This window comes from Sylvia atricapilla, chromosome 4 (genome assembly GCF_009819655.1).
Source record: "Sylvia atricapilla isolate bSylAtr1 chromosome 4, bSylAtr1.pri, whole genome shotgun sequence".
NCBI classification, from domain to species: domain Eukaryota; kingdom Metazoa; phylum Chordata; class Aves; order Passeriformes; family Sylviidae; genus Sylvia; species Sylvia atricapilla.
This window is the reverse complement of record NC_089143.1, coordinates 11,902,504-11,916,042: the sequence shown is the minus strand read 5'-3', so window position 1 is coordinate 11,916,042 and position 13,539 is coordinate 11,902,504.

Sequence of the window (13,539 nt, the reverse complement as noted above, 5' to 3'; positions counted from 1 at the left end):
AAAACAAACCAAAAAGCAGTTAATGGAAAGTCATTATACAAATTTGAGGAAAAAAAAATTAGATATTTTGATTAGTTGTTTCAAATCAGCTTTTGTTCAATGTGGTCTGCCAGAAATGTCAAAAACGTTGTAATGCAACAATTTTCATTAGCAATGCCCAATGCAACCCAAATAACATCTATAATAGCTACTTACAATAGTTGGCCTTTTACACATGGCAGAAAAACAGGGTAAGGGAATGCACACTCAGTGTGTTACCCTAGTGTCAGGAAATAAACAAAAACCAATCATAAATAGAAGCAGTACATGAACTATTTTCCAAAATGGAGAACAATGAAGCATGAGAGGTCTTTTCTACTGCCAAGGCACTTTGCTAAATGCCCTCTGGAAAGACATTTTCTTCTGAACTGTATTGGGTCAAAAAATGGATTTGGAAGAAAATGGAAGAGGTTTCAAAGTGCTTCTGATATTTATTAATTTATTTATACATTTATTTATTTAACTCCTGGTTTTTAAGCTGGTGAGAGTGGATAGCTGTATATGCTTGCCTCAGGCTTGATGATCTGACAGGACAGTCGATATTGAGACACATAACCTGCTAAAAACCTTGATAAAAAAGTATGTCTGGTTTAAATTCCAAAAGTCTCAGCTCAGTTAACAGCTTTTATATGTATGCATGCAAAAATTAGAACAATTAAAACATCTTACTCTGCTACTCTCTGCTTCCTAATGTATTATCACTTTACACAGTCTTTTCCTATTCTTGAGATTTTTATTAAGCAATTAAGTAATTTTATTAAGCCACTCACAGGCTGAAGATCAGATTATACTTTCTGGCTTTGTTTTTTTCTCCCTTTTCTTACTTCAGTACTGCTCTCCCTGTTACTCTTCAAAATGTGCCCCTCTGTGTTCACTTTTTATCTGTTGAGTTTTTTCCTTGATAACAAGCATCCTTGGTACAGAGGATTAAAACAGTGATGTGAGCAAATTTCACATGATACTAGCTCTCATTTTGGACTCTTTTTGCAGACACGTCCAAAATTAATTTTAACCATCTGTAAAAGTAATACCACAGTATATTATAATAAACTTTCAATTATCTTCTCTCAGCTCAGAGTAGATCACAGTGCAAGATCATTCAGCTTAATGATGATATGAAATAACAACAAAATATAAAGGCCACATAGAGGGCTAAGAGCAATATATCTAACTTGTTCACACTTGAAAGCCAGATATTTTTGTCAAGTTTGACCACTAGCAATCAATCTTCCATTCATCCACATCCACCTAATCTTAAATATAGATCAAATAGGTCTCTTCCCTTCTTCCATTCTTCTCCATTCTTACAACCTAAAAAAGCGGGAAAAAAGGGGGAAAAAATTGTAATAGAAAATGATCCAGTGGACTTTTGAGACAAGTAAACCTAAAGAAATGTGTATCTTGAAGTGTGGAAATATTTAAACATTTACTAATTGATTCCTTTCATGTGATAACAACCATCCCCTCTGTTTACTTTTGAGTATTTTCTAGGGCATTCAACCATAAAACAAATTTTAACAGGTCTTCAAATGGTAGTATATGACTATAACTTATTCAGCTCATATCCTGTTAAAATGACAGGATGGTATTGCTGCTGACATTATGGCTTAAGATGCCTTTAACTTTGAATGCTACTGGAGAGTATAACACACTGTTATTTTATACAGTCTAGGAATATAGATTATATTAACTGTGTTTTCTGAATCCCAAAATATCTTATTGCCCAGCTGATCTGTCAGTGACTGTCGTGTCTGAAAAATAAGCTGAAGAAATTTCTAAAATGGAGGTACCAAAAATAAAAATCAATACTTGTTTTTGTATTATAATTTTGAATTTATACAAAAAATGTTTGCATATATTGATCCTATTTGCCTCCTATGATTTGTAGGTTTTTTCATATAGCAGAAATGAGTTTTAGTTTTATATTTACTTCACATGTTTGTGTTTTGTATATATGGAGAAGGTTATCAACTTAAACAAAAAAAAGACTAGTGATAGGACAGTGTTCTTAAAATATACTTAAAAAAATTAAGATTTTTTGGAATTTTTTTCAGCTAAATTGGGTCATTTTCCTGCTACCTTCAGCAAAGACATTTAGACTCAATGGGATAATAGACTGAGCAATTTAATACCACATCTGGTGGGTTTCTTGCACATCCTTGCACATTCTTACAAGCACATGAGAGACTGTATGCGTACTCCCAGCTCTATGCAGACTTCATAGAATTAGAATAAAGTACAGGATTTCAATACCAATAAAAGGTCATCTACAACAACTCCTTGATGCACTTATAGATCATTTTAATCTTCAGTAAAGATCTAGCTGAGTCACAAACAGGTGAAAATAGATATGCTTTACTTTAGGTAGTAAAGCATAGGTAGGGATTTACAAGTAGATCTTTTCACTCTAGTGTTGGAAAAAACATAAAGCAGTGTTTGGTCTGTTATAGATATCATATCATAAGTGTAAATGAATATAAATAGAAAATACTAATTTTCTGTACTAAATTAATCATAATTTTAATGTCCTTATGGTGTATATCTAGACAATCTCTTCTAAAAAACTTCTACAACTTCTTCCCTAAGAAAATCTGAGTAATAAATGAGTAGCTGTTGTAGTTTATCTAAGATGGTAGATATCTCACAATGCTTGAAATTTTTCTGTCTAGGTTAAAATTGTTTTTTCAGAGTAACACGCAAGTAAATAGTGTTTAACAGTGGGCTTCTGTCTTTGCTGACATTCTTAGACATCTCATGAGTCCTAAAGAGTTAATGGATATGCCATCACACATAATTGTTCTGGTTACCTTTTTGCCTTAAAGCCACCTTATACTTCATATCTGTGAATTTTAGATACACACTGCAGATAGCTATTATTGTAGTGAAGTATTAAGAAGTAGTGAAGGTCCTAAGATCTATAACAGAATCTGAGGATTATAATATCTTATATTACTAAGAAATAAGATAACTTTTCCTAAAAACCTCATAAAAAGACCAACATCACAGATTGAGAAATGCAACTGTTGCAATTGTTTACCATTTTTGAGTATGTAATTATATTAATACAAAATTGGATGTATTGGTAAAATTTGGGAATTATAGCAATTCTGAAATGAAACCAGGGCTGTGGGTTTTTTTGGTGTTTTGGTTTGTGTTTGGTGGTTGTTTTTTTTTTTTTTTTTTTTTTTTTTTTTTTTTTAATTTCCCTAGGGATTGGGCATGAAATACAATGTATCATATCAACCATATGCAATGATATGTAGGAGGGACAACAACTGAACTGCTGGTGACCGTGCTAGCCCAAAACTGGAAAAGACTGAGAACAGCTTCACATATGGTGAGAAACTACTGAAAAAATATATTCAGTTCTGACACATTATCACTTGCACGTTTTTCTTTACATTTCTTCTGAAGAGGAAAGAAATATATGAAATCCATTATTTTAAGTCTCAACACTGAGTGCAGACTGCAAAGACATCTGTGACACAGAACAGCATCTTGTAGCATATATAATTATGTGGTGTGAGTCTGCACAAGAACTACAGCTCTCAGCTGTTATCTGCTCATGATAAATTATATAATCCACTGAATGTAGGAAAATAATTCTGATTTGTAAGAGAACCTAAAATGTACTTTTCTGCCTTAGGTGTGCATAAATTAGCTAGGCATGCTTGGGAAGCTACCACCTCTCCCTGACTCTCTGAAGAAAAAAACCTCAAACCCCACAAAGTTACATACCCCACAAAGTTACATACCCCACAAAGTTACATACAGGTTTTCTCTATAAGGCAAATTTTGAAAAGGTCTTCAAAATATTCTTCTCTTCCCCTCACCCTAAAAAAAAAAAAAATCGCTTGAGAGATCTTGGCATTAACCTTGGCATTAACCTGTAAACTGCAGAAAGGGATTGTATATGGAAATTAGTAAACTGGAAACTACCACATTGAGTTCAGTTTTCCAGATTAGACAGGAAACATTTTTATCTGTGTTGTGGTTTGATGTTGGCTGGGTGCCAGATGCCCAATAAAGGTACTCTACAACTCCACTGATCAGCTGAACAGGAGAGAGAAAATACAATGAAACTCTCATGGGTTGAGATAAGGAGATGAAGAGACACTCAAAAAATATCATCATGGGTAAAACATTTGGAGAAATTCCATGGATTTGTTGCCAATCATATCAGAATATGATAATGAGAAGTAAACCCACATCTTAATAATACCTTTCTCCCACTCCTCTCTTCTTCCCAGCTTAAATTTATTCCTGATTCTTTACCTCCTTCCCCCCCGAGGTGCCCAGAGATGGGAATGGGAGTTGAAATCAGATCATCACACATTGTTTCTGCCATTTCTTCCTCCTCAGGGGGATGACTCCTTCACACGCTCCAGTCCAAGGTCCCTCCCACAGGAGACAGTCTTCAATGGATTTCTTCAGTCTGAATCCTTCCCACAGCCTCAATTCTTCATGAACTGCTGCAACGTGGATCTCTTCCATGGGGTGCAGTCCTTCAGCACTCCAGTGTGGGTCTCCCATGGGGTCATAGGTCCTGCCAGCAAACTTACTCCAGTGTGGACTCCTCTTCCCATAGGTCCTGCCAAGAGCCTGCTCCAAGGTGGCCATGGGCTTCCACTGCAAGCTACCACCTCTACTGAAGTCTCCTTCCTAAGCAGCTGCATCTAGGTGGAAGCAACACGCTTCTCAGGGACTGTGTCAGGAGTCACTGGTTTGGGGTCTGAGGCAAGTGCCCACCATTAGGGCAGAGACCTTGAGCTCTCAGCATTCACCTGAGCTGTGGGTCTACTTGCAGACTGCACACCCTCCCTACATGGACTTCTGAGTGACATGCCTCACACACACAATGCTCCTGCCCCATTCACCATGCTCCCTGGAGGTGTTTGCATTTCCCACACTGATCCTGGCTGCACCCACTCCTCACCTGATCAGCTCTAAAGAGCTCACAGTCCAGGCAAGGCTCCAGGTTGCTGCTCAGGTGAACAGCTCCCCTAGGCTCAGGGACCCCACTGCACGGCTCGATCTCACCCTCACACCTGGACTTACCTCAGTCACTTCACTAAGAGACTGTTTTTGTCTTACTACATTTAAACCCCTTGTAGTTCTTCTTCTTTCTTCTTCTTCTTCTTCTTCTTATTATTATTATTATTATTATTAATAATAATAATAATAATAATAATTTCCTTTTTAATTTCCTAAAGTCTCCTCGCACCTGGACTTTGAGGATTTCAATGATCTATCTGCAATGATTTAATATCATTATGCTTGAGAATAAATATCTAGTTTCATGCCTGCTGCTGTATGCACACAGCAAAGACTGGCTTTTTCCCCCCACTTTACTTCAGAACACTGAATTTCATCTACTGCTTCACTGAGCAATTACTCCTGTGTAAGACCTTGCTCTAATTCTCCTCTGTTCATTTTATTTTTGTAGAGCCCTAAATACTTTATATTGGTAGCAAAGTTCCCTATTAACGTCCATTGCAGATAGTTTATGAATTTCTACAGCAATTCTAATTCTGTGACTGATTTGTAAGAGATTCTGTTGGTGGCCATCAGCCATTGCAAAAACTGATCCATATGGTTACCCTTCACTTACTGTTTTTCACTGACATTTGCAATTTATTAGGCTATCTTTCTTTTTACCCTATAACAACTTGAAGTCCTTGAAGAAGGCTGTGATACCAGGATACCTGTATCAATTCATTGACTCCTTTGAAAAACTGCAAGAGATCTTTGAGGTACAATATACATATCTCTGACTTGCTTACATGTTCGTTTTTATTTTGTTACCACTGTTGGCACTTTTCTTGTTTCTGGTGAGGAGGCTAATTCAGACAACATATTGCACACAAAAACTCATTCAGGAGCTCTATATCTGATTTCTAGCATTGTATTATTTCTCACTGTATCAAACTGTTCTAAAGCTTTATCATGTCACTTCAGACTGATGTCTTATGAAGGTTTTGATGCAAGAATATAATACTGGGTTTTTTATTTATTCCCTAACAGTCAACACATTGAGATAAAAAGTAAACTTCCTTTCACTAAAAGTACTTCTGCTATGCTAACCTAATGCGAACACTAGTAGAAATGACAATATTTATTGAGATAAAAATTAGTAACTGTAGTAAAACAGGTAAAATGGCAGTTTCCTTTTAAGCCTCTGTTGAGGTTTCTTTTAATAATGAAGTAAAGTATAAAGATATAGAGGTAAAATAAATTAAGTACATCCCATTGATAGGGGCATGCTTGTACTGATGATTACAAACCCTTCCAAACTGGGACAAATTATAGCTGCCTGTTTATTTCAGTTTTAATGCACTTTGTGAGACAAAAGTACATAAGAGATGATCCTCAATGTTAGTCTCTTTAGCTCTATAAAAGTTAATGGAGTAAAACATTAAGGCTATATTTCTAAAAGTCCACAGTAGATGCACAATTAAGGAAGGAGCTTAAGAAAAAAGATTCTGTTTAAACATATAAGCAAGTCTCTGACAAAAGCAATTTCTATTAATCTAAAGTGTATAATTGCTGAGATAAGTCTTTCTTATGAATGGACTATCATAAGTGTAAAAATTCCTTGTTCTATTTAGCATAATTACTCAGTAAAAACTGGTATTCTCTTCTTATTAACTAGAGAATTGTTCAGGAAAAATATTATTTTATAGTAGAGCAATAAAAAGAACTATTTTCAGTTAAAGATGCTGAAGAGAGAAATGCATCAAATACATTAAAAATGTTTATGATCAAAAAGTAGCAACCTGCTTCCTGATGCACGTTTTGCAAATAATAATGATCTTGAGATAGCTGAGAGAAAAATAATGGGCTTAAAAGTTACAATTCCTGTAAGTTGTTTCGTTACATTTTCTGTTTGGTAGCTAATTGTGTGTGAAAAATTGTAGGTCACCCTGAAACAATCTTTCTAAGGCCAGTTTACTGAACTATGAATCATTAGTATATATATTTTCTTTTTGTTATTGTTCAAAACCAATCAATTTGAAGTGTCTGTCTGAACTGAAGGTTCAGCATGATGAAAACAGAAATATAAAACATAAGTTTCAAAGGGAAACGGTATTTGTTTCCAAGTTTTAACCAAAATAAATCTTGCCACACAGTATTTGTAAGACATTACTTGAAACACAATAATAGAAACAAAGAGATGCAGTTTTAAGGAAGGCATTAATTTCTATCAGTATCTAATAAACATGCAGATAGGTCTGCCAGTCAGGTAGTATGACCAAAAATGAGATAGAAGAAGAAGAAAAAAAGAGATAAATGTTTGGAGAAGGCAAAACGTATGGGGTAGTACATGTGTCTGGACAGGTACACAGAGAAAGGAAAGTAAGATGGGTGAAGGTAAAGGAAATGAAATAGGAAAAATGTACAGCATCATACCCATGGTTCCAATGGCAGTTAGTTACATGCAACAAAAGTACGTTGGAAAAGAAATCTAATCCAGAACAGAAGTCAGGGTAGAGTTATTACTATAAGAAGATAAAAACAAAGGTAAATGCAGGTCTAAAATAGCGGTTACAAAAGATATTACATTAAAGAAATAAGGCTGGTTTTCAGTCTAAGGTTGGACTTGATGATCTTGGAGGTTTTTTCCAATCTCTAATGATCCTATGATTCAATAATCATGAAAATAATGAATCTCCTATATTATGCCAGATCAACCTGATATGTCATGATGCCTATTCATGCACAGTCTCTTACTCTTCAATCTTAACACTATCTGATGTTCACACTATGTGGATAATTTGGGTGCTGTTCAATACCGTGAAGAGAAGCTGAGAAATATTCACCTCTAGAAAGTCAATTACTGGGACAGAAGTAACTTTCTCCTCATAATTGGAGTAGATTTTTTGGAACTTCTACCCATCACTTCCTCAGAAGAAACTTCATAATGGTCAACTTCATAATGAGCCAATTTTCTGCTCTTAGTCAGCAGTTTCACAGAGCTATGGGATGACCTGTAACGGAGCTGTGCTTTCTCTCCATCAGGACACTGATGTCACATAAGGTTTGTGTCCAAACTCTGAGATTAGGCTTTGCAAGCCATGAAACCTAAGACAGGTTATACTGAAACGAAAGGAATGCCTGATGCTTTGTGCTCTTTCTGGCCTTTAAGGTAACTTAGGAAAGTAAAGAGCTGCTATCCATTTAATTTATTTCAATTTCTTCTATTTCTATTTTTGTTATTTCAAACAAATTATGACACCCATTTTTCCAAAGGAAAAGAAAACATGAAAAGGAAAATCACAAAGTTTTTGTCCCAAAATGCTGTCAAGACACAGATATAAAACATCAAAATATTTAAGCGCATCCTTAGGACAGAGAGAAAATATTCTGAAGTTTTCACCCTTCTAAATTTGTATAGGTTAATCTAGATCTACTTCCACTGTTTATTTTCATTTGGCACATTTGTCTTCAAAGAACCTGGTCGGCACATCAGTTGCCAATGCCACATAGTACCAAAAGCTTTACTTTAATGTCCTTGCCTCCTTGAGAGTTGTAAAAATTAAATAGTTTTGATTTGTCCTCTCAACAGTTCAGATATTGTTTCTTTTTCAGGGCTTTTCCCTAGTATAGGCAACCTTTAAATTTTGAGATGGTCCAAGAGGGGGCCAGATAAAAAGCTGGGAGTTAACTAAATTAATTGAGCTAAGTGTCAGACATTTCTCCTGATCATAACTGCCATTGGTGTATGTAGACTGAATAGGTGTCTGAGTCAATAGGAAGTTTTTCTAGCTATGACAGCACAACTTCTACTGTAGCAAACATATAGGGCTAAATTCAAAGCAAATTTCAAGACTATTAGTTTTTATAATAGTGTCATTTAGGTCAAAGAAGGGAAGATTATTATCACAAGATTAAACAAAAGTATGCATCTTGTAATCTGATGAAGAACAGCTACACAGAAGCAACGTGATAGTCCTTGATCATGACATCTAGTCTTTGCAGCATCTTTGTTTTACATCTTTTTTTTTAAACTCAGATAAAAGGGGGAAAATTTCTGTTTTCTTAAATTTCAGAAACATGAAAACATAGAATTTATGTAGAATTTTATGGCTGTTGCATAAACTTCATGTGTTCCACAGTCTGCTCAGGTCACTCATTAAGTTGTAGGTAATTTTCAGTTATAAGAAATTTCAGTAATTTTCAGTTACGATAGTTCATAAGATTCAGAGCACACTGACAACCTCTTTACAGATATTCTTTAAAGGAATATAAAAACTCGGTGAAGTAGAAAAGGTAAAATTCAAGTATTACAGGTGTTTGTAGGTAGAAAAGCTTTGTAAAGTAGATGACAAAAAGTTATACTTCTCATAATCAAATATAAAACACCCACTATCAAATGAGCTGCAAATCATTAAAAATGTATTTCTTACACCTTATACAAATCGACTATGGAACTTTAATCTGTATTACTGCATGCTGTAGGGATTAAAATTAGTCTCTTTTAATGAAAAAACATGATGAACTACTGAAATCCTCATATACATAAAATACTTTTCCTCTCTTGAAGGAGGTCATCCCTGTTTTCTTGACAACATGACTTAACAAAGTAAAAGTGACAATTTGCATGTTTTTTCTTATTAATGAAAGTATTTTCACTTATAATGTTGCAGGCACAACCAACAATGAAAACCCTGTTTTATAAAATTATATACCTATTTATTTATCAAGGATTATTTATCAAAAGTGTATAAACTAAATGGCAAAGCCATGGAATAGAAGGTTTTGCTGAAAGAAGTAGGACTTACAAAACCTAATGGATAAACTATTTCTAAAAGAGAACTGAGATGGGACTAATACAGCTAGACAGAGTAAAGCAAGAATTATGGGATACAATATTGGGATGCTTTGGGAAGTTGAACATGGTCTTTGTTATGAATGACTCATGCATGAAATTAAATTGAAGAGGAATTTTCATGCCTAAGGAAAGATTTTTTGTAAATTCATCACAGAGCACTGAGTAACACTCCAATAAAGATAGTGTTTTCTACAGAATTTACTGTATTAGTAAAATAGCATTTACTATTATAGTATAGTATATATAGAATAGTAAAATCAGTATTTACTGGCTTCCGAATATTACATCATACATGCAGAAATACCTCCTAAGTATATAGAAATGGACAGCAAAAATAAGTTACAATAGTTATAAACACCTCTTGGACATTACCCTGCAGCATCAAAATAACACAAGACAAAGAGACATCCCTTTGAATCTTCTTACTTATCCCTATATTGTTAAAGGCTGACTCTGTGCTGTACTTTTTATGGCATCAACAGAACTACACAGTACCTGAAAACTGCCATTTATTGTACACTAGATGTGTATTTCATAAATTTTAATTTTTTTCTTCTATTATATCGTCAAAAAATTTTGCTGATATTTCTGGAAGGTTATAGCTGACTAAAGTTTGGAGGGTTTTTTTTTTTATGCCTGGGAAGCACAATATGAATTAAAGAAAATATGGATCTTCTTGGATATATTTGAAAAAAAAATGAAGATCAGGATGCAAATAAAATAATTTTCTAGGTTTGAAAATTGTCTCCCAAAAATTCTTCCACCTTTCAATACTGATCATAGTAAGTGATATCAATTTGTCCTATGTTATTTTGTAATATTTTCCATAAAATAATGAAATCACATTCTATACAGATTCTATACAAAAGAATGTCGGATTAAATAAAATTGTAAAAACACATTTTCAATTTTAATTTTATTATATTCCCCTCTATCCTTCTTTTTCTTGCTATTATATGACTCATTTGTTTTCATTTTTATCATAACTCAGAAACATAAAAATCAACTGAGTATTTATACATTTCATTCACATAGTTAAATCAGTGTTAACCTAGTATATACAATATTCTTAGAATGTCTCTTTTTCTGAAAGCTGATAGCTTTTCAAGAGCAGATTAAAATATATTCAACTGTGAGTCTTAATAAGAATCCTATGCACTTTTATTTATTAAACACGAGAAAAGCTTTAAAGTTATTAAGTTTGCAAAGCTGTATAACCAAAAGAAATAATATTGTGGGATTAATCTCATTGTGTTATGCAGATGCATTAAAACTGTCTTCAGTATCGCATTAGCATCACATTATAAATACTTTTGTAGTATGTGGAAGGCATGGTGCTCATAGAGTTTAAAACTGTTTCCCCTATCACTATATTTCTACAATATTTTAACTGTCTCTGAGTACAAAACTTTTGTTCATCAACTTCTGCATGGTATTCATTGCAATAACATTTTCTAATATGTGATGTAGCAAGCCTACTACACATAGACATTCATCTGGCTTGGGTCAAAAACGTATTTAAAATCACATGCAACCATCTTCTTAGTAAAGAGCCTCAGTAAAGTAGAACTGACACACATGTGTGACAGGCCAAATACCCAAACAGCTTTAGGGACATAGTAAGGATGTCAGAGAGAGGAATACAATTCCCTGAGATCTTTTCAAAAGGGGAATCTCTAAAATGAGGTAGCATAAGTAATATCTGTTGTACTAGAAAATAAAGGATAAGAAAAGATATGTGAGGAAGGCACCTATGCTCCTACAGTATTTTATTCCATCACAAAATGTTTTTGTTTTCATATCAATAATATAGAAGACTTAATAGTAACAGTAACTGTCAGCTTCCCCAACACAAACTGATTTTTGATTTTTGTAGCACCATTACATGAGGAAGGATATCATTATTATGTCCTATTTAATTAATAAAACATAGATTGAGAACAAAGACACTGAGATAATAAGGTCAAAAAGAGTCACTAATTTTATGTGCCCAATTTCACATAACCTGGACCTGATTTTTAGAGAATCTAATTGTATATTACAGTTTATGTATTCCAAGCACAACTCTAACTAGCTTATGCTGCAGTTATGAATATCCAGTTGTTTTGCAAATCAGACCACAGGGAATAAAGTCAGTCACCCAGAAAATGAAGAATACATAATCATTGTCCACCTGTGAAAACATGCTTTAAGTGACTGATCCAGATTTCCACAGGAAATCTGAGCAGAGACCTGAAGCCAGATTATTTCTCTGAGCATTTCTCATCTGCCTCCTCCATAACCCCTGCAGGCCTCTGCCTCATTTACCTAATGCTTTCCAATGTTTAGAACAATTGACACAGGAGTCCTGCAGAGAGCAGTCTCCCTTACACATCCCCATTCAGGATTTGTGGTTAAAGGGAGCACAGAGACAATGGCAGGATCTGGGTCAGACCAGGGAAATCAAACCCTGCCAGCAGTTCCCCTCACATCACAGAAGAGCCCACCAAAGGCCCATCTCCACAACACCGGAGGAACACAGGAGTACAGTGACAGACAGGAAGCCAAAGTAAAGATTAAGGATGGCACACACTGTCCAGGCCCTGGCATCATTCTCGGGACATGGAATCCATTAATAAAATCGGCTCTCCTGATCACTTTTTAGATTAAGGTTATTTGCTGCCTAAAAATGGAGGAAACACTCTGGGATGCACAGGAAGAGCTTTTGGGCATTCCACAAGATTTTTCATGAGTATTTAGAAGAGAAATCATAGGTGGGAAATGGAAAGGCTTTTTGTGATTTTGGGGGGGCGGGGGGGGAAGAAAGGTGAGAATAAGAAAGATAAAAGAATAAAATTGCCCATTCTCATGTAAACAGGGGCTGATCAATAGGCTTATTTGGACATTCCTTGAACCTGAATCACTGTGGTCTGTCCTATCATTTACTAAACTCCACCATCAATTATGTTATGGTAAGGATTTCTTTACTCTGTGCATGTGCATGTATGAAGTTTAACAAGGGCAAGAGCTGGATTCTGCACCTGGGACAGGTGTAGAATTACAGAATGTAATGGATGTAATCAAAAGCTGGAGTGCACTGCCATGGAAAAGTATTCAGGGGGATCCTAGTTGGTGGCAAATGGAATAAGAGTCAGCAGTGTCCTGGCATCCAGGAGGGCAAACCATGTTCTGGGGTCAATCAGGCACAGCATTGCCAGCTGGGCAAGGGAGGAGATTGTCCCACTCTGCTCTGCACCAAGGCAGCCTCACTTTGAATATTGTGTGCAGTTTTGGGCACCACAATATAAAAGCATTCAAAGAAGGGCCATGAAGATGGTGAAGAGTTTAGAAGGAAAAATCATACAAGGAGGAGCTGAGGTCACTTTGTTCAGCCTGGAGCAGAAGAGACCATGGGTAGATCTCACTGAAGTCTACAGCTTCCTCATGAGGGGAAGAGGAGGGCCAGTTTTCCTCTGTGGTGACCAGTGACAGGACCTGAGGGTGTGGCCTCAAGTTGTGTCCGGGGAGTTTTAACTTGGATATTAGAAAATAGTACTCCACACAGAGGGTTCTTGGGCACCAGAACAGGCTCCTCAGGGAAGCTGTTATTGTTGCTGTAGGACAACATCTGTAGGACAACAAACTCCAAACATTTCAGAAGGCAAAGAGCATATTGCATAAAAAAAGAA